This window comes from Barbus barbus (genome assembly GCF_936440315.1).
Source record: "Barbus barbus genome assembly, chromosome: 47".
NCBI classification, from domain to species: Eukaryota; Metazoa; Chordata; class Actinopteri; order Cypriniformes; family Cyprinidae; genus Barbus; species Barbus barbus.
Window position 1 is genome coordinate 19,276,253 of NC_136725.1, and position 20,462 is coordinate 19,296,714.

At 38.1% G+C, this 20,462-nt stretch overlaps 1 protein-coding gene across 4 annotated transcripts in view; it reads left to right on the plus strand.

Moving 5' to 3' along the window:
* Positions 1 to 461: 461 nt before the first annotated feature.
* The window catches only part of LOC306866152 (uncharacterized protein), a 67,144-nt gene continuing 47,143 nt past the window's right edge, over positions 462 to 20,462 (plus strand). The window contains exons 1-4 of one of the 4 annotated variants that reach the window (XR_013783922.1): positions 462 to 533; positions 1,597 to 1,718; positions 3,899 to 3,958; positions 10,974 to 11,033. The gene's annotated coding sequence lies outside the window, so the exon portion shown is untranslated. The remainder of the gene's footprint in view (positions 534 to 1,596; positions 1,719 to 3,898; positions 3,959 to 10,973; positions 11,034 to 20,462) is intronic. The other 3 variants (XR_013783923.1, XR_013783924.1, XR_013783925.1) reach the window with 3 other exon arrangements.

The window sequence follows — 20,462 nt, forward strand, 5'->3', positions numbered from 1 at the left end:
AATGTAAAACTAATAATAATTTATGTGGATGCCATTTATAAACCTGTTAGATTTTGATGTTTTATTTTTGAGATCAATAAAATTGTATGTTTTAACAATGTAATAGCTAAGCTTTGTGTGTGTGTGTGTGTGTGTGTGTTGGTTTTGGTGGATTACAAGGACATTTCACCAGTTTACATACCAGCATTATAAGGACATTTGGGATTATGGGGACATAGGACATGTCCTCGTAATTCAAGCAATGTAGATTCATATTTTTGAGCCTCAGCAACAACCTCCTTCTTTTTTGGGGAATGTTCCTTTAAGTACGTGAACCAGTTTACTGGTGTGTTGGAGTGTGTGGCACTCCGCCTCCTATCGGCAGGATCTGTTACTGCTGATTTATACACATTACCACCTCAATGGGCGGAGACGCCTCGGAAAACGCGGGCTGCCTTGTGATTGGTTAATCACGCTCACGCGCAGTGGAGGCGGGGTCTCTCCAGGAGCACGCGCAATCTACATATGGACAAGTGACAGCAGCGGCTAATTAGGTAAGTAAATAAAGTATTACGATTTATATATTGATTCATTAGTCTAACATATGCTAATAGACATAACACAGGCCATGTGCGCGATTCATAAGCATTCAAAAGCGCAAAATGAACATTTATATGACAGAAATTAATATAATCTGCTTGTAACGCGTTCTGCATTTTTGCTAATAACGTCATTTAATTTGTTGTTTAAATGGCCACTGAGTTTTATTCTGACCATGCACATTGTCTTTGAGAGCAGCTTTGGGGAATATTATATACGCTTTGTTAGTCTACTTTAAGATGGGTTAAATGTAATATTCTGAACTTTTAAATGTGTTTTTTACTTGATGTTTACTTCTTTAACGTTACTTGATGTGAATGAACTGCAACCGAGGTCAGCTCAGTCAGCTTTAAGAGTATAATAATATAGAATGGATAATGCATTATTAATATTGCATTACACTGTTACAGTGCAGATGAGACTGGCCAGTTTAGCATATCAACTTAATTAAATTTGAATAGCAGAATAATAAAACATTGGCCTAAAAGCATCTCTTCTTGATCTTCAGAATCAGAATGAGCTTTATTGGCCAGGTTTGTTTACACATACAAGGAATTTGTTGTAGTGACAGAAGCTCCACAGTGCAACAGAAAGACAGTAACAGGACAGGACAGATAATAAAATAATAATATACAAATATTGCATTTATTTTAAATGAAATATGTAATTAGAGGTACAGAGGTAATGCAAAATTACTTAAAAAAACAAAAATCTAATTTCAACCTCACTGTACAGTACAGCCATCCATAGAGGTTTTCAGATGCTGTTTACGTAAAATGAATATGTACACAGAGTGCTTTGTTTTCCCAGAGTGTGTTTTAAGTGAACTGCACTAAAATCCAGGAGTAAACTGTACTCGCACCTCCTCCTGAGGTAGTCTGAGTGTTGGGGCTTTCTTGTAAAATTCAACTGAACTGTGTGTATCCACTGTATGGATGCTGCAGCATATTACAGATGTATTTGCAAATGTTCTGTGCTTCATTCTGTGTTTTTAATACTTTATTTTAATTTCTGCAGCTAGATGAAATGGAGAATGTTTCTAGACGACGCAGGTTTAAGCCTGTATGTGATGCAGAGGCACACGAGATCAAGAATCAACAAGCCATACCTTGAGCAGCGGCTCATTAACAAGCTCAAAGGTACAGTACTCCATACGCTGCACTGACTAAGTGTTTAGTAATGTCTCAGAATCATGTACACATTCACTCTATGGAGAACCCAGGTAAAAAAGACGTACATGCTTTGTTGCACATTGTGGGGAGAACATGTTTTCCATTACAAATATCTAAACATCCTTAAATCAGATACACCTATTGTGAGTTGCAGCATGAACAATAAAAAGATGACTTGAACAAATATCTGTAAATAGGGTATGCAAATTGTTTTTAGTTGATTTTTCTTAGCCTGTTGGCAGATATTTGTTTCTGTTTTAATCATAAACTTGCTTAATTTTGATTAATTTCTCAAAAAGCAAGACTTCTTATCTCCTATCAATTTGCTTCAAGTAATGTATCTTGATTTAAGAATCCCTATTTGGGTAAAACTTTATAATAATTTTAATAAATCATTAACAAACATTATGCAATGCTTAATAGATCCTTAGTTAATATTCAAATAGCTAGAAACATGTGCTTGTTAATGTTTACTAATAAACTATTTGAACATTTCCTAATAATTAACAGATTATTTATTTAATGTAAATTAAAATGCTTACAAATGGCATTCAACTTTCAGTTCATATGATCATAAGCTTTTTTATTTTTTTAATTCTACAAAGGGTTTTAACAGATGTTATTCAATAATTAAAAGCTTGTGTTAATGTACAGCACTTGCTGCTATTGACGTGTGATACGTGGGTAAGGCTAGGAACAGGTTTGGTGTTATGGGTAGGGTTAAGCTGTGGTCGAGGGGTCAGTGGTACAGGGTTCAGTCTGATTATTGTAAGGGAACATGTTAACATAGTAGCATAATACAACTGTAGTTAGTGAAGTGCTGAAATGAACTAATTCAGATGAAAATGTAAAAAAAGAGCATTAGGTAGTATCTGAACTGAAGTTTAATGACATTCGTTAGCTTTCAAAAGTACATCAACAAATAAACTTTATCTTTGTAATTTCTGTTAAAATGTGCATTATGATTTGAAAGTTAAATGAAATTTGTAAACTTTATAATTTATGTGAAATTATCTGTTGATCATTAGGTAATGTTTAATAAGTACATTAGTGAACATTAACAAGCACATTACCTCATATCTCTAAATATCTCTTTTAATATTAACTAATGATCTGCTAATTGTTATAGAATGTTTATTGATTTATTAATGAAAGTCGTTATGAAGTGTTACAGACATTTGGATTGGAAAACAAGTCAAAATACTGATAAAACAGCATAACGTTTTTACATTATGATTGAAAGGTACACTAAAAGTTATTTTCATATTCTAGTGTTTGGGAGTGGAGTTATTCAACCCTTAATATTATTATTTTAATTAAAAATTAATGCAGGTCGTTATGGAGTTTATTTTTTCTCCAAACATTGAAGTGCTGCTAATACAACTCTATATATTTACATTTAAAGAACACATTGATGTATTGTGTTCCCTTCAAATTGTTCATTAAATTTACCTTCATAATATGTGCTGAAACCCTGTTAAATTGATATGGTCAAGAGGGCATGAACTGAGAAATCTCATTTTTCCTGATCCTTTGACATAAAGAAGGTCATAGTATTAACGAATAATCCTTAGAAATTAGGTCAAGACTTTCTAACTGATGGCAAACCGGCTAAATCTGACCCAACTATCTTACATTAATCCATTGTATGTAGACTTTGTTCTTTTAAATGCTCACATAGCTGAGAATTGCAGTGTTTCCTGAATGCAAGTTTGTAGTTTTCTGTATTTGTAGTATGCCTAAAATATGTTTTTTTAAGTAATGTTTATTCTCAAACCATTTTAATTTCTCAGGCAAAGATGTGAGTTATGCTTGTTCTCTAAGTTTTTAAATGAATGAGTAAATACAAAAATATAATAATGGTCATAATAATGATTATATATATATATATATATGTGTATAATAATATAAAATAATAATTATTTTTTTGACTATCTAGCTGTGTTCATTTTACATCTCAACTATAGAAAGTTAAAATAGAAACTTAATGGACAGTCAAGGGTCATGTTAAAGACATCATTTCAATTTGTGGTCAAAAGCAGACTTACAGTGTCTAGATTTGGTCATGGAGTCTCTTTAGCTCGTGCAAATATTTGACATCAATATTTCAGTATATCAGTATTTGACATTCATTGTCTCTTTTACAGATGAACACAGATGCCGTTGCTGAGATTTCAGTACTTCTGCCAGAGGCAAGTTCAGAACAGGTATTGTGTCATTTTGGTTGAGTGTGCTTACTTTATATCTGTGAAATAGAAAGCTAATGTAGAGACTTGAGTAGAGTTACACGCTGTGAACCAGAAAACACACTGCATTGCGAGGACAGGAATGGTTTGCCAGGACACTGTATTGTGTAAATGATTAGTGAACAGTAGGCATATAACTGTCATAATGTCCTGTCAAACCATTCTGTCCTTTCGATGCAGTGTGTTGTCAGTGACATCGATAAGGCTTGGTCATTGTAGATTTGCATGGTTAAATTCTGTACCAGAAACTGCAGAACCAGATGTCAGGCGTAAAACAACACTTTTCAAACGGCCACTTTTTTAATGCAGTGCTTTATATTTTAATAGTGATGTTATAAAGAAGGGTCTCGGTTAGTGCTGGGTGGTATAAAAGATCTCAATTCGAACAGAGCTGTAACATCTAAAGATGCATCTTTTTTGTCAGCACCTGACCAACTAATACTAGCACTTACCTGTTCTAGGTAACTGTTCAAGGTTCTGTACTCTACTCTATTTTATTCCGTTATATTCTGTTAATTTCTCTCTCTCTATGCATATATATACAGTATATGTATGAAGAGTTCAGATGCAAAAGCCTCTAAGTGTCATCTGAAATTTTCATCTAAAATGAGCATTTTTTTTTTTTATCAGGCTGCTATGTTTAGGTTCAGTAGTTTTACTCTAATGGTAAAATATAGGTCATTTTCTATGCAATTAAAGTGAAATAACTGAACATAAATATAGGGTCCTGATAAAAATGCAAATTTTAGAAGCAAATTTCAGATGGCACTTAGAGGCTTTTGCATCTGAACTCTTCTCACACACACACACACACATATACTGTATATATATATATATATATTAGGGATGCACGATATGAAAAATGTTAACCGATACCGATAATTAAGTCCTTCTCATGGCCGATGCTGATACCGATAAATTAATATTTTTATATTATAATTTTCATATAATCTGCAGTTTGTGCACCCAGGAGAATACAAAATCTAAGATTCACTGATTAAACTGATATTTTAGTAGCTCTGGCCTAACTATAGCCAGTCCTCGGGCCTGTTTTAGGCTTCTCCTTATCTTTATACTTTAGAAATCAGTATTGAAATCCTAGTCATTGTAGTTACACTCTATGTGAACCAGAAAACACACTGCATTGCGGGGACAGGAATGGTTTGCCAGGACACTGTAATGTGTAAATGATTAGTGAACAGTAGGCATTATCTCACAGCATAGTTCAGTAACAGTGTTGCAAAAGCAACTTTGGTTTCCGAGTAAATCTGTTCTGAGCTCGGACAAGTTTGTTTGCGTTGTGCTGTGCTCATTTATTGGGCCGAGCTGATAAACGCTCTGCACTGCGCAATTCAGATATAACGCAGTGTTGTTGCGCTTTTGTTTCGTTTGCCGTTTGATGTTTCTCTTATGCAACAGAAATGCCAGCGCTTCTGAGTTGAAAAACGCAGTGGTGGCACCAGTGTGACCGCTTACAAAATTTATTCACACCGGCAGAAATAATGGTAGCAAAATGCTGCAGATTGGATCCCTGCTCGTCAGTGATATAAAAAATGCTTGGTCATTATAGATTTGCGTGGTTAAGTTCTGTACCAGGAAAAGGCAGAAGATGTCAGGCGTAAAACAACACTTTTCAAACGGCCACTTTTTTAATGCATTGCTTCATATTTTAACAGTGATGTTATAAAGAAGGGTCTCTGTTAGTGCTGGGTGGTATGACCAAAAATCTGTATCACAGTACTTTTTAAGATTCAGAATAATAGTATTTTTTTTCTTTAGCTTGGAGAGAGAGCAAGCGCAAATGCTGGCAGTGGCAGGTCGTAGCGCCACTTCCGGTGGCATCGTCAAATGCCACTGGCAGCTGCCAGGTCTTTTCTGGCAGCTGCCAGATTTCTCGTGGCAGCTGCCAGGTCTTTTCTGGCAGCTGCCAGACTTCTCGTGGCAGCTGCCAGGTCGTTTCTGGCAGCTGCCAGATTTCTCGTGGCAGCTGCCAGGTCGTTTCTGGCAGCTGCCAGATTTCTCGTGGCAGATGCCATGGTTTTTCTCGCTGTTTTTGCTGTTTGCTCGGTAAAAACTACACTGTCCTCAGTGGCGTGCGGTGGTGTTTTTTGTTGTAGTTGTTGTATTATTATTATTATACATTTTTATGGATCAGCTGCCAGAGTTAATGCCAAGAGTCACGATCGTTTGTCGCCGTTTATTTTTAAATGAAAGATTTGATTATGCATATTATATACCAGCAAGCAGATGCGATCAGAATATGAACCCAATAAGCTAAATTGCTTAAGTATTTTACCATAAAGAACATACACACAGATAAGGAGTGCCCAGCTGCTGCTAGCCAATACTGTATATGCACACGCGCTCGCACACACAAACATATTTTTTTATGTATTTAATGTAACACTAGTTATTAACTAGTAGCTTGCATATTACTATATAAGCTGTTTATTAGTACTCATAAAGTACATACTAATGCCGTATTATACGTGACCATATTCTACATCTTACCCTATACCTGAACAGTAGGCTAATTAGGAGTTTGAGGCAAAAGTCATTAGTTAGTTAATAGTGAGAAATGGAGACAAATATATAGGAAGTGTGTAAATATTGTTATATATAGAAATAATCATGAGACCATTGTAATTGAGACACTCAAGTTTTTATAGATTTTTTTATTGATCATTGATTGTTTTTTTATGACTTATGATGACTTATTCGTCCTCAAATCTGGCGAAGATTTTGAACTTTGATTTATCAATCATGTCTGTGCAGAACACCTCATAATCTTTTTTTTTCAAAAATACTAAAGTGAAAAATTCCACTGGAGAACTTTCATCATAGTCACCCATCCAGCTCTGCAATTTGCTTTGGCATGCAATTTGTTCCTCCTTTTCCAGTAAAAGGACACTGGGAAATTGTATTTCTCCATCCCAATTTCTATTTCTGCACCAGTCAGCTGCAGTCCTGGCATCTCTCAGAAGGATATCCTGCAATAAATAACAAATATGCTCAAAGTATTTCATGTATGCCAATTCTTCAAACATGTAGACGACATAAAGCTCTTACAACATTAAGAAATAAATATTTTCTTATAATTTAATGCTGTCTATCAGTTCTTGTGTCCTTTATGACCTTAATGGATCTTAATCAAATCATGTTCCTTCAGAATTAATTAATTTAACTGTTATGCATCATTTATCAGGAATCCAACAAATATTTGCCAGATATTTTATATTACAAAAATGTTATTTCATTCATGAATCATGACGAGATCATGAATCTAGCATAGATCAATGAAAATTGGGATGCTATGTCATCCGGACTAAAGAGGACAAGGACAACCCAAGTTGTTATCAGCGCTCAGTTCAGAAGCCTGCATCTCTGATGGTATGGGGTTGCATGAGTGCGTGTGGCATAGGCAGCTTACACATCTGGAAAGGCACCATCAATGCTGAAAGGTATATCCAAGTTCTAGAACAACATATGCTCCCATCCAGACGTTGTCTCTTTCAGGGAAGACCTTGCATTTTCCAACATGACAATGCCAGACCACATACTGCATCAATTACAACATCATGGCTGCGTAGAATATTTCTTGCCCTGCCCATGTCTGGGCAGGGCAAGAAACATCATCAAGGATGCCTCTCACCCTAACCATGGACTTTTCACCCTCCTTCCATCCGGCAGGCGTTACAGGTGCCTACGCTCTCGCACTAGTAGGCTCAGGAAGAGCTTCTTCCCCGAGGCTGTGACACTTCTGAACGCCACACCACCAATCTAACCAGCACCTGCTTATTACTGCACTAGTCACAGTACTTTACACACACGCATTTGCACTACTCATATTTTGCACAGACTGCACATTGTCAAAGTTATTACACTATAAACTGTCTAAAGTTGTTACTGTACAAGCACAGTAAACTATTTCTATAAAATATTGCACTACTGCTATTTTGCATAGAATACATTGTTCTATCAATACTTTGCACACTCATCCAGCTGTATTTATTTATTACCACTGTTCTCACGTTTCTGCTGTTCATAATGTGTATAATCTGTAATCTATATAATCTACACTGCTCTGTTCATAATGTACATACAATCCCTACATTGCATTCCTATTTATATTCTGTATATACTCTGCTCAATACTGTATATAGCAATTCCACTGTATATTCTGTAAATCATATCTTCACTTACTCTGCACTTATATGTATATAAAACACTATATTCTTGCACTTCTGGTTAGGTGCTAACTGCATTTCATTAGCTCTGTACTTGTACTCTGCATAAATGACAATAAAGTTGAATCTAATCTAATCTAATCTAGAAGGAGGATCCGGGTACTGAAATGGCCAGCCTGCAGTCCAAATCTTTCACCCATAGAAAACATTTGGCGCATCATAAAGAGGAAGATGCGACAAAGAAGACCTAAGGCAGTTGAGCACCTAGAAGCCTGTATTAGACAAGAATGGGACAACATTCCTATTCCTAAACTTGAGCAACTTGTCTCCTCAGTCCCCAGACGTTTGCAGACTGTTATAAAAAGAAGAGGGGATGCCACACAGTGGTAAACATGGCCTTGTCCCAACTTTTTTGAGATGTGTTGATGCCATGAAATTTAAAATAAACTTATTTTTCCCTTAAAATGATACATTTTCTCAGTTTAAACATTTGATATGTCATCTATGTTGTATTCTGAATAAAATATTGAAATTTGAAACTTCCACATCATTGCATTCTGTTTTTATTCACAATGTGTACAGTGTCCCAACTTTTTTGGAATCGGGTTTGTAGTATGCATCATCAATTTTTTTTATAAAAATAAAAATCCATTCCAATTTCTGTTACCGCACCAGTCAGCTGCAGTCCTGGTGTCTCTCACAAAATGTTTTCCTGCTGTGAAAGAAGAAAGTATGGTCAAAATATTTGGTGTATATACAAATGTTACAATTAATGCCTCAAACTTGTAGGCCTAAAGCATTTACAGTACATGACATAAATGATCTTTTCTAACAATGAATGTTTTCTATAAATATTATAAATACATTACTACAGTTTTTCTTTGTACAATAACAGTAAAAATTATTTGCAACAAAACTTATGAAAATTACACATTGTTTTGCAACAAATAAAACGTTTTTCTACACTCACCATAGTTTAAGCATGCTATTTGTAGTAAAACTGTGGCTATAGCCTACAAATTGTAATAAAAAACATTTAATTTCACGGTGATCCCACATTTGCCCATTTTAATTTTTAGCTTTTCAAAAATTCTATACTTAATTGAACTGCCCAATTTCCATTCATCACTTTATTCATTTGCATGCATGAAATCAATGTAAAATAACCTGCAAAAATGTACATAACCTCAAAGCCGCAAGGATCATAATTTAAGATACTGAATTTCTGATGTTTGTGTGTTGTACGGCTTCTGTCATCAGTCGTTGCCTGCCATCAGTCAAGGCAAGGGAGGCAGAGACTCTTTAGACAAAAAAAAAAATGGATGAGAAAACTATCGATATTACAAAACAATCAATGCAAGTATTACAAAATAGGACATTAAATGGGTAAAAGTCACTAGTATGTATAAAGTAATTGTCCAACAGCGACACCCGCTGGTAAAGTTAAAAAGAACAGCTGAACATCAGTTGACAAAAAAATGTTTGTATTGTTACTACTTTTGTTATTATTTTGGAATAAATGTAAAATACGTAAAAACGCTAACTTGATGACATTTATTGGTTTTGATAAACAGAATATTACACAGTGTAAAAATACAAAATATAATTGTATTTGGCCTTTTTAGTGTAATGTTTATTTAAGGGAAATGTGACAACATATACACATACACGAAGCCGGACGGCTTAGAAAGTGCAAGACAGACTCATATTGAAGTAATAACTTACAAAGTACCAGGAAATCCCTAATATGGACAAAAGCATCCAGCTATCACTGTATGATCTGAATAAAAGGCAGAAACCTTTGGAAACATGAAGGCATTAAACACACGATTGCGACCATATATGGTTTATTTGTACTTTTTTTCAATCATCTCCAGGTGATTTTATGGTAAATTACCAGGTAAGTTTATGAATAATTCAGTGCTACCTGACATAGCATTTATTACAGTACAAAAACTATTGTCTTATATTTGATAAAAATGAATAAAAAAAAAGTGTTTGTAGTACATTAACAAATCATTTATTGGTTATTGTCCAACAGTGTATCTGATTTCTAAGCCAATTAAAAGACATAAGAGAAAAAAATAAAGTTTCATATATTCTTATAAACAGTATCCTATATATATATATATAAAAAATAACATTTTTGTCCCACTCACTTCTGAAATGTTGGCTACGCACCTGTGTATAGTATACACGTGCATATATACTGTCTATACAGCTAAGCACTCCTTATGTGTTCTTTATGGGAAAATGCTGTTTAGCTTATTGGGTTCATATTCTGATCGCATCTGCTTGCTGGTATATAATATGCATAATCAAATCTTTCATTTAAAAATAAACGGCGACAAACGTTCGTGACTCTTGGCACTAACTCTGGCAGCTGATCCATAAAAATGTATAATAATAATAATAATACAACAACTACAACAAAAAACACCACCGCACGCCACTGAGGACAGTGTAGTTTTTACCGAGCAAACAGCAAAAACAGCGAGAAAAACCATGGCATCTGCCACGAGAAATCTGGCAGCTGTCAGAAACGACCTGGCAGCTGCCACGAGAAGTCTGGCAGCTTTCAGAAAAGACCTGGCAGCTGCCACGAGAAGTCTGGCAGCTGCCAGAAAAGACCTGGCAGCTGCCACGAACTCTGGCAGCTGCCGGTGGCATTTGGCGATGCCACCGGAAGTGGCGCTACGACCTGCCACTGCCAGGGAGAGCGCCAGGCCCTGCTGCTTGTGGAATTATTTCACAACAGTATTTATGTACATTCATTGTCTCTTTTACAGATGAACACAGATGCCGTTGCTGAGATTTCAGTACTTCTGCCAGAGGCAAGTTCAGAACAGGTATTGTGTCATTTTGGTTGAGTGTGCTTACTTTATATCTGTGAAATAGAAAGCTAATGTAGAGACTTGAGTAGAGTTACACGCTGTGAACCAGAAAACACACTGCATTACGAGGACAGGAAAGTTTATATGTATGCGCGAGTATTTATAGGTGTGTCTGCATGGAAGTTTATATGTATGCGCGAGTGTTTTATGGATGTGTATGCGCGCGCATCGAGTTTATATGTATGTGCGAATGTTTATAGGTGTGTCTGCATGGAAGTTTATATGTATGCGCCAGTAGCTATTTATAGGTGTGTCTGCATGGAAGTTTATATGTATGCGCGAGTGTTTTATGGATGTGTATGCGCGCGCATCGAGTTTATATGTATGTGCGAATGTTTATAGGTGTGTCTGCATGGAAGTTTATATGTATGCGAGAGTAGCTATTTATAGGTGTGTCTGCATGGAAGTTTATATGTATGCGGGAGTGTTTTATGGATGTGTATGCGCGAGCATCGAGTTTATATGTATGTGCGAATGTTTATAGGTGTGTCTGCATGGAAGTTTATATGTATGCGCGAGTAGCTATTTATAGGTGTGTCTGCATGGAAGTTTATTTGTATGCGCGAGTGTTTTATGGATGTGTATGCGCGCGTCGAGTTTATATGTATGTGCGAATGTTTATAGGTGTGTCTGCATGGAAGTTTATATGTATGCGCGAGTATTTATAGGTGTGTCTGCATGGAAGTTTATTTGTATGCGCGAGTGTATGCGCGCGCGTCGAGTTTATATGTATGTGCAAATGTTTATAGGTGTGTCTGCATGGAAGTTTATATGTATGCGCGAGTGTTTTATGGATGTGTATGCGCGCGCATCGAGTTTATATGTATGTGCGAATGTTTATAGGTGTGTCTGCATGGAAGTTTATATGTATGCGCGAGTATTTATAGGTGTGTCTGCATGGAAGTTTATTTGTATGCGCGAGTGTTTTATGGATGTGTATGCGCGCGCATCGAGTTTATATGTATGTGCGAATGTTTATAGGTGTGTCTGCATGGAAGTTTATATGTATGCGCGAGTAGCTATTTATAGGTGTGTCTGCATGGAAGTTTATATGTATGAGCGAGTGTTTTATGGATGTGTATGCGCACGCATCGAGTTTATATGTATGTGCGAATGTTTATAGGTGTGTCTGCATGGAAGTTTATATGTATGCGCGAGTATTTATAGGTGTGTCTGCATGCAAGTTTATTTGTATGCTCGAGTGTTTTATGGATGTGTATGCGCGCGCATCGAGTTTATATGTATGTGCGAATGTTTATAGGTGTGTCTGCATGGAAGTTTATATGTATGCGCGAGTATTTATAGGTGTGTCTGCATGGAAGTTTATTTGTATGCGCGAGTGTTTTATGGATGTGTATGCGCGCGCGTCGAGTTTATATGTATGTGCGAATGTTTATAGGTGTGTCTGCATGGAAGTTTATATGTATGCGCGAGTGTTTTATGGATGTGTTTGCGCGCGCATCGAGTTTATATGTATGTGCGAATGTTTATAGGTGTGTCTGCATGGAAGTTTATATGTATGCGCGAGTAGCTATTTATAGGTGTGTCTGCATGAAAGTTTATATGTATGCACGAGTATTTATAGGTGTGTCTGCATGGAAGTTTATTTGTATGCGCGAGTGTTTTATGGATGTGTATGCGCGCGCGTCGAGTTTATATGTATGTGCGAATGTTTATAGGTGTGTCTGCATGGAAGTTTATATGTATGCGCGAGTATTTATAGGTGTGTCTGCATTAGGGTGACCACCTGGCAATAGATCTGTTGCGGGACAGTAGATGTGATTTTGCGGGACAATGCGGGACACGTGTGAGACAGATACATTTACTACTGTTATGTTATTTATATACTGATTTACATTACATCCGTTGTCTTGTGTGCCGATTTATGTTTCTGCCGATGGATGCCCATTGCCCACACTCCAAGTTGCGCTTCTGGCAACATTAAATCCAGGAGAGAGTATAAGTTTTGAGCTTGCACACGTAGCCCTAATGTCTGATCGAGAGAGAGCGCGCATCTGTTTTGTGTGAGAGTGAAGAGAATCCTGCAAACAGAGACAATTGTTGCATTCTCGCATTACAAGAATGCACTCTGGACACTTTTCATTAAAATAACGCCATAGAAACCGCCTCAAATGAACTATTAAAATGAGAAGAAAGTCGTGTCTGAAAGCTGCAACCGTTTTTTTTTTTCAATGAAAGGAGAATATCGTGTTTTTCCGTGTGCGCTCCACCATTTCAGTCGGTGGTGCTCGAGCCCTTGATAAGGTCCGCACATCCTTTGTGCCGTCCACGCAGTCGTCATCTGCGGAAAACTCCCTGTCTATGACTGTGTGGGTTGGTTATTTTCTTAGCTAGAACATGACGACTGCGCAAATGGGGTTTTAAATGCCAGTCAGTTTTTAATGTATTTCTTATTTTGGTATTTCAGTTTCTGGGATGAAAAAAAAAAACATACAGAATACATAATTGAAATGCGGGACGCACCTTACCTCTTGCAGGAAGCGGTACAAAGCTCCCAATTTCGGGACGGTCCCGCAAAATGCGGGACGGGTGGTCACCCTAGTCTGCATGGAAGTTTATATGTATGCGCGAGTGTTTTATGGATGTGTGTGCGCGCGCATCGAGTTTATATGTATGTGCGAATGTTTATAGGTGTGTCTGCATGGAAGTTTATATGTATGCGCGAGTAGCTATTTATAGGTGTGTCTGCATGGAAGTTTATATGTATGCGGGAGTAGCTATTTATAGGTGTGTCTGCATGGAAGTTTATATGTATGCGCGAGTAGCTATTTATAGGTGTGTCTGCATGGAAGTTTATATGTATGCGCGAGTAGCTATTTATAGGTGTGTCTGCATGGAAGTTTATATGTATGCGCGAGTATTTATAGGTGTGTCTGCATGGAAGTTTATTTGTATGCGCGAGTGTTTTATGGATGTGTATGCGCGCGCATCGAGTTTATATGTATGTGCGAATGTTTATAGGTGTGTCTGCATGGAAGTTTATATGTATGCGCGAGTAGCTATTAATAGGTGTGTCTGCATGGAAGTTTATATGTATGCGCGAGTAGCTATTTATAGGTGTGTCTGCATGGAAGTTTATATGTATGTGCGAGTAGCTATTTATAGGTGTGTCTGCATGGAAGTTTATATGTATGCGCGAGTAGCTATTTATAGGTGTGTCTGCATGGAAGTTTATATGTATGCGCGAGTAGCTATTTATAGGTGTGTCTGCATGGAAGTTTATATGTATGCGCGAGTAGCTATTTATAGGTGTGTCTGCATGGAAGTTTATATGTATGCGCGAGTAGCTATTTATAGGTGTGTCTGCATGGAAGTTTATATGTATGCGCGAGTGTTTTATGGATGTGTATGCGCGCGCATCGAGTTTATATGTATGTGCGAATGTTTATAGGTGTGTCTGCATGGAAGTTTATATGTATGCGCGAGTAGCTATTTATAGGTGTGTCTGCATGGAAGTTTATATGTATGCACGAGTGTTTTATGGATGTGTATGCGCGCGCATCGAGTTTATATGTATGTGCGAATGTTTATAGGTGTGTCTGCATGGAAGTTTATATGTATGCGCGAGTAGCTATTTATAGGTATGTCTGCATGGAAGTTTATATGTATGTGCGAATGTTTATAGGTGTGTCTGCATGGAAGTTTATATGTATGCGCGAGTAGCTATTTATAGGTGTCTGCATGGAAGTTTATATGTATGCGCAGTGTTTTATGGATGTGTATGCGCGCGCATCGAGTTTATATGTATGTGCGAATGTTTATAGGTGTGTCTGCATGGAAGTTTATTTGTATGCGCGAGTGTTTTATGGATGTGTATGCGCGCGCATCGAGTTTATATGTATGTGCGAATGTTTATAGGTGTGTCTGCATGGAAGTTTATATGTATGCGCGAGTAGCTATTTATAGGTGTGTCTGCATGGAAGTTTATTTGTATGCACGAGTGTTTTATGGATGTGTATGCGCGCGCATCGAGTTTATATGTATGTGCGAATGTTTATAGGTGTGTCTGCATGGAAGTTTATATGTATGCGCGAGTAGCTATTTATAGGTGTGTCTGCATGGAAGTTTATATGTATGCGCGAGTAGCTATTTATAGGTGTGTCTGCATGGAAGTTTATATGTAAGCGCGAGTGTTTTATGGATGTGTATGCGCGCGCATCGAGTTTATATGTATGTGCGAATGTTTATAGGTGTGTCTGCATGGAAGTTTATATGTATGCGCGAGTAGCTATTTATAGGTGTGTCTGCATGGAAGTTTATATGTATGCGGGAGTGTTTTATGGATGTGTATGCGCGCGCATCGAGTTTATATGTATGTGCGAATGTTTATAGGTGTGTCTGCATGGAAGTTTATATGTATGCGCGAGTAGCTATTTATAGGTGTGTCTGCATGGAAGTTTATATGTATGCGGGAGTGTTTTATGGATGTGTATAAGCGCGCATCGAGTTTATATGTATGTGCGAATGTTTATAGGTGTGTCTGCATGGAAGTTTATATGTATGCGCGAGTATTTATAGGTGTGTCTGCATGGAAGTTTATTTGTATGCTCGAGTGTTTTATGGATGTGTATGCGCGCGCATCGAGTTTATATGTATGTGCGAATGTTTATAGGTGTGTCTGCATGGAAGTTTATATGTATGCGCGAGTAGCTATTTATAGGTGTGTCTGCATGGAAGTTTATATGTATGCGCGAGTATTTATAGGTGTGTCTGCATGGAAGTTTATTTGTATGCGCGAGTGTTTTATGGATGTGTATGCGCGCGCATCGAGTTTATATGTATGTGCGAATGTTTATTGGTGTGTCGGCATGGAAGTTTATATGTATGCGCGAGTAGCTATTTATAGGTGTGTCTGCATGGAAGTTTATTTGTATGCCCGAGTGTTTTATGGATGTGTATGCGCGCGCATCGAGTTTATATGTATGTGCGAATGTTTATAGGTGTGTCTGCATGGAAGTTTATATGTATGCGCGAGTATTTATAGGTGTGTCTGCATGGAAGTTTATTTGTATGCGCGAGTGTTTTATGGATGTGTATGCGCGCGTATCGAGTTTATATGTATGTGCGAATGTTTATAGGTGTGTCTGCATGGAAGTTTATATGTATGCGCGAGTATTTATAGGTGTGTCTGCATGGAAGTTTATTTGTATGCGCGAGTGTTTTATGGATGTGTATGCGCGCGCATCGAGTTTATATGTATGTGCGAATGTTTATAGGTGTGTCTGCATGGAAGTTTATATGTATGCGCGAGTAGCTATTTATAGGTGTGTCTGCATGGAAGTTTATATGTATGCGGGAGTGTTTTATGGATGTGTATGCGCGCGCATCGAGTTTATATGTATGTGCGAATGTTTATAGGTCCGTCTGCATGGAAGTTTATATGTATGCGCGAGTAGCTATTTATAGGTGTGTCTGCATGGAAGTTTATATGTATGTGCGAGTGTTTTATGGATGTGTATGCGCGCGCATCGAGTTTATATGTATGTGCGAATGTTTATAGGTGTGTCTGCATGGAAGTTTATATGTATGCGCGAGTATTTATAGGTGTGTCTGCATTAGGGTGACCACCTGGCAATAGATCTGTTGCGGGACAGTAGATGTGATTTTGCGGGACAATGCGGGACACGTGTGAGACAGATACATTTACTACTGTTATGTTATTTAAATACTGATTTACATTACATCCGTTGTCTTGTGTGCCGATTTATGTTTCTGCCGATGGATGCCCATTGCCCACACTCCAAGTTGCGCTTCTGGCAACATTAAATCCAGGAGAGAGTATAAGTTTTGAGCTTGCACACGTAGCCCTAATGTCTGATCGAGAGAGAGCGCGCATCTGTTTTGTGTGAGAGTGAAGAGAATCCTGCAAACAGAGACATTTGTTGCATTCTCGCATTACAAGAATGCGCTCTGGACACTTTTCATTAAAATAACGCCATAGCAACCGCCTCAAATTAACTATTAAAATGAGAAGAAAGTCGTGTCTGAAAGCTGCAACCGTTTTTTTTTTTTCAATGAAAGGAGAATATCGTGTTTTTCCGTGTGCGCTCCACCATTTCCGTCGGTGGTGCTCGAGCCCTTGATGAGGTCCGCACATCCTTTGTGCCGTCCACGCAGTCGTCATCTGCGGAAAACTCCCTGTCTACGACTGTGTGGGTTGGTTATTTTCTTAGCTAGAACATGACGACTGCGCAAATGGGGTTTTAAATGCCAGTCAGTTTTTAATGTATTTCTTATTTTGGTATTTCAGTTTCTGGGATGAAAAAAAAAAACATACAGAATACATAATTGAAATGCGGGACACACCTTACCTCTTGCAGGAATCGGTACAAAGCTCCCAATTTCGGGACGGTCCCGCAAAATGCGGGACGGGTGGTCACCCTAGTCTGCATGGAAGTTTATATGTATGCGCGAGTGTTTTATGGATGTGTATGCGCGCTCATCGAGTTTATATGTATGTGCGAATGTTTATAGGTGTGTCTGCATGGAAGTTTATATGTATGCAGGAGTAGCTATTTATAGGTGTGTCTGCATGGAAGTTTATATGTATGTGCGAGTAGCTATTTATAGGTGTGTCTGCATGGAAGTTTATATGTATCTATTAGCTATTTATAGGTGTGTCTGCATGGAAGTTTATATGTATGCGCGAGTATTTATAGGTGTGTCTGCATGGAAGTTTATTTGTATGCGCGAGTGTTTTATGGATGTGTATGCGCGCATCGAGTTTATATGTATGTGCGAATGTTTATAGGTGTGTCTGCATGGAAGTTTATATGTATGCGCGAGTAGCTATTTATAGGTGTGTCTGCATGGAAGTTTATATGTATGCGCGAGTATTTATAGGTGTGTCTGCATGGAAGTTTATATGTATGCGCGAGTGTTTTACGGATGTGTATGCGCGCGCATCGAGTTTATATGTATGTGCGAATGTTTATAGGTGTGTCTGCATGGAAGTTTATTTGTATGCGCGAGTGTTTTATGGATGTGTATGCGCGCGCATCGAGTTTATATGTATGTGCGAATGTTTATAGGTGTGTCTACATGGAAGTTTATATGTATGCGCGAGTAGCTATTTATAGGTGTGTCTGCATGGAAGTTTATATGTATGCGCGAGTAGCTATTAATAGGTGTGTCTGCATGGAAGTTTATATGTATGCGCGAGTGTTTTATGGATGTGTATGCGCGCGCATCGAGTTTATATGTATGTGCGAATGTTTATAGGTGTGTCTGCATGGAAGTTTATATGTATGTATACGTATACATATGCTATATGTATGTTATATGTATACATTCAAGATGGCGCCAGCATGTTGCACGGCAAGCCGTCGCGTCCTGAGTATTTCAGAAATTACTTATGTTTTTATGATTATAATGATATTGTCTCCGCTTGCTGCCTCATCCGTGCTGAGATATGATCGATCAACGTTGTTGGAAATTAAAGCTTCAGTCAACTTTGATGATAGCTACTTTATTGATGGTGGCCAAACTTTTAACTTCTCCAAGCATCTGTTGTCCATACCGCCGGAGCTATGTCGTCGACATTGCGGCTCCTATTCTACAAAGAGGCGCCGCAAAGGACGAGGAAAGCGCGGCGGATGGTTGGCGAAGAATGCGAGGAATGCACGTGCGGTCCGGGCAAATGATGCTTTGTTTCTTCGGACGTGGCTCCTGTCAGTGTATCCTGATCAGCCTGTGCCTATTCTTCGGCCTCCGTTGTTACAGACTCACAGGCGGAGCGGACAGACGGCACATCCTTATTTAAAAGAACTAAAGTATTCAGCATTAGCCCAGTCACATTCACTGTTTTTGTGTGATTTATGCAAACACTAACATTTGTTTATAGAGTGAACATACAGCTGTGTTGTAAGGAGTCATGTTTAGTAAATTGGACAAAAGACCCTTTGTAAACTTGAGTAAATCCGTTTTTGCAAGTTATTGCACAGCTCAGCTGTGATGTAGTAAAGGAGCAAGGTGCCATGTGATAAAGGAATAAGATTTCTACATTACTTTAAACAATAAATTGTTAAAGAAATACGTGTCTAATGTGGTTTCCCCCCACCCTATTTATTCCTAATCATGTGGTTTCCATTTAGTAGGATGTGCTTATGATAATTTCAAAAGATATCAGTACGAGATATCACAAATAGAAAACATTGTATTTTCAGAGTGGTGTTAGTGGGCTTTTTTTTTTTCTTTTTCTTTTTTTACCTTGTATGACTTGATTGAGTGTATAAAGGACATGACAAGACATTGGAACTACATTACACCAAATTACTTTTACTTTTGATACTTAAGTACATTTGAAGTCAAGTACTTTTATACTTTTACTCAAGTCGACGTTTAAGGGGAGCACTTCCACTTTTACTGGAGTAATATTTTACACTAGGTATCTCAACTTTTACTCAAGTACATGGTCTGTGTACTTCGTCCATCACTGCTTATGCCCCTTCATCAATCCATCCATTCCCCCCTGCCCAGAACCATCCCAGCCCAAATCCACCAGCCACGTGCCAAGCTTTTCAAACAACCCATCTCCTCTGCTTCGCCACCGCCCATTTTCCTCCGACAGCCAGATCTGCATCAGCTTCAATATGGGTAGATGCTCAAGACAGCGCTGCCGGTTTATGCACGTCTGGGATTTTTGTGGTGGTGCTCACGTGATTTGTCCAGTGAAAAAAGCTGCAAATAAAAATACAAAAAAATATTTATTGACTCCTGTAAATGTTTCTCGTTTATCCACAGAACTACTCCATCACCCCGACCCTTATTTTTTCGATTATGTCATATCAGGTTTCTCACACGGCACCCAAAGCCTCATCTGCCCCAATCTCCAGTCCGCTCTTACCGAACCCGAAACCGTCGATATTCTAATCAAAAAAGAAATAGACGCAAACTTCATGATCGGCCCCTTTTCCGTTCCCCCCTTCAACATTTTCCGAGTTAGCCCCATTGGCATAGCCACCAGAAAATTTTCAGGTAAAAAACGCCTCATAATTGATTTATCATCACCACACAATTCCCCGTTCCCGAGCATTAACAGCCTCATTCCGCTCGAAGAATTTTCCCTCCACTACCACGACATTGACCAAGCCATTACCCTGATCAAAATTGCGGGTCGTGGCGCTTGGCTGGCCAAAGTCGACATCACTTCCGCCTTTAAAGTAATGCTCATCCACTCAGACTTTTGGCATTTATTTGGCATTCGCTGGCAGGAAAAATTTTATTTTTCCGTCCGCCTCACTTTCGGCTGCAGAAGCAGCCCCAAAATCTTCGACATGTTGTCAGAAGCTATCTGCTGGATCCTCTCGAACAATTACGACGTACCTTATCTAGTACATCTCTTAGACGATTTTCTAATCATCT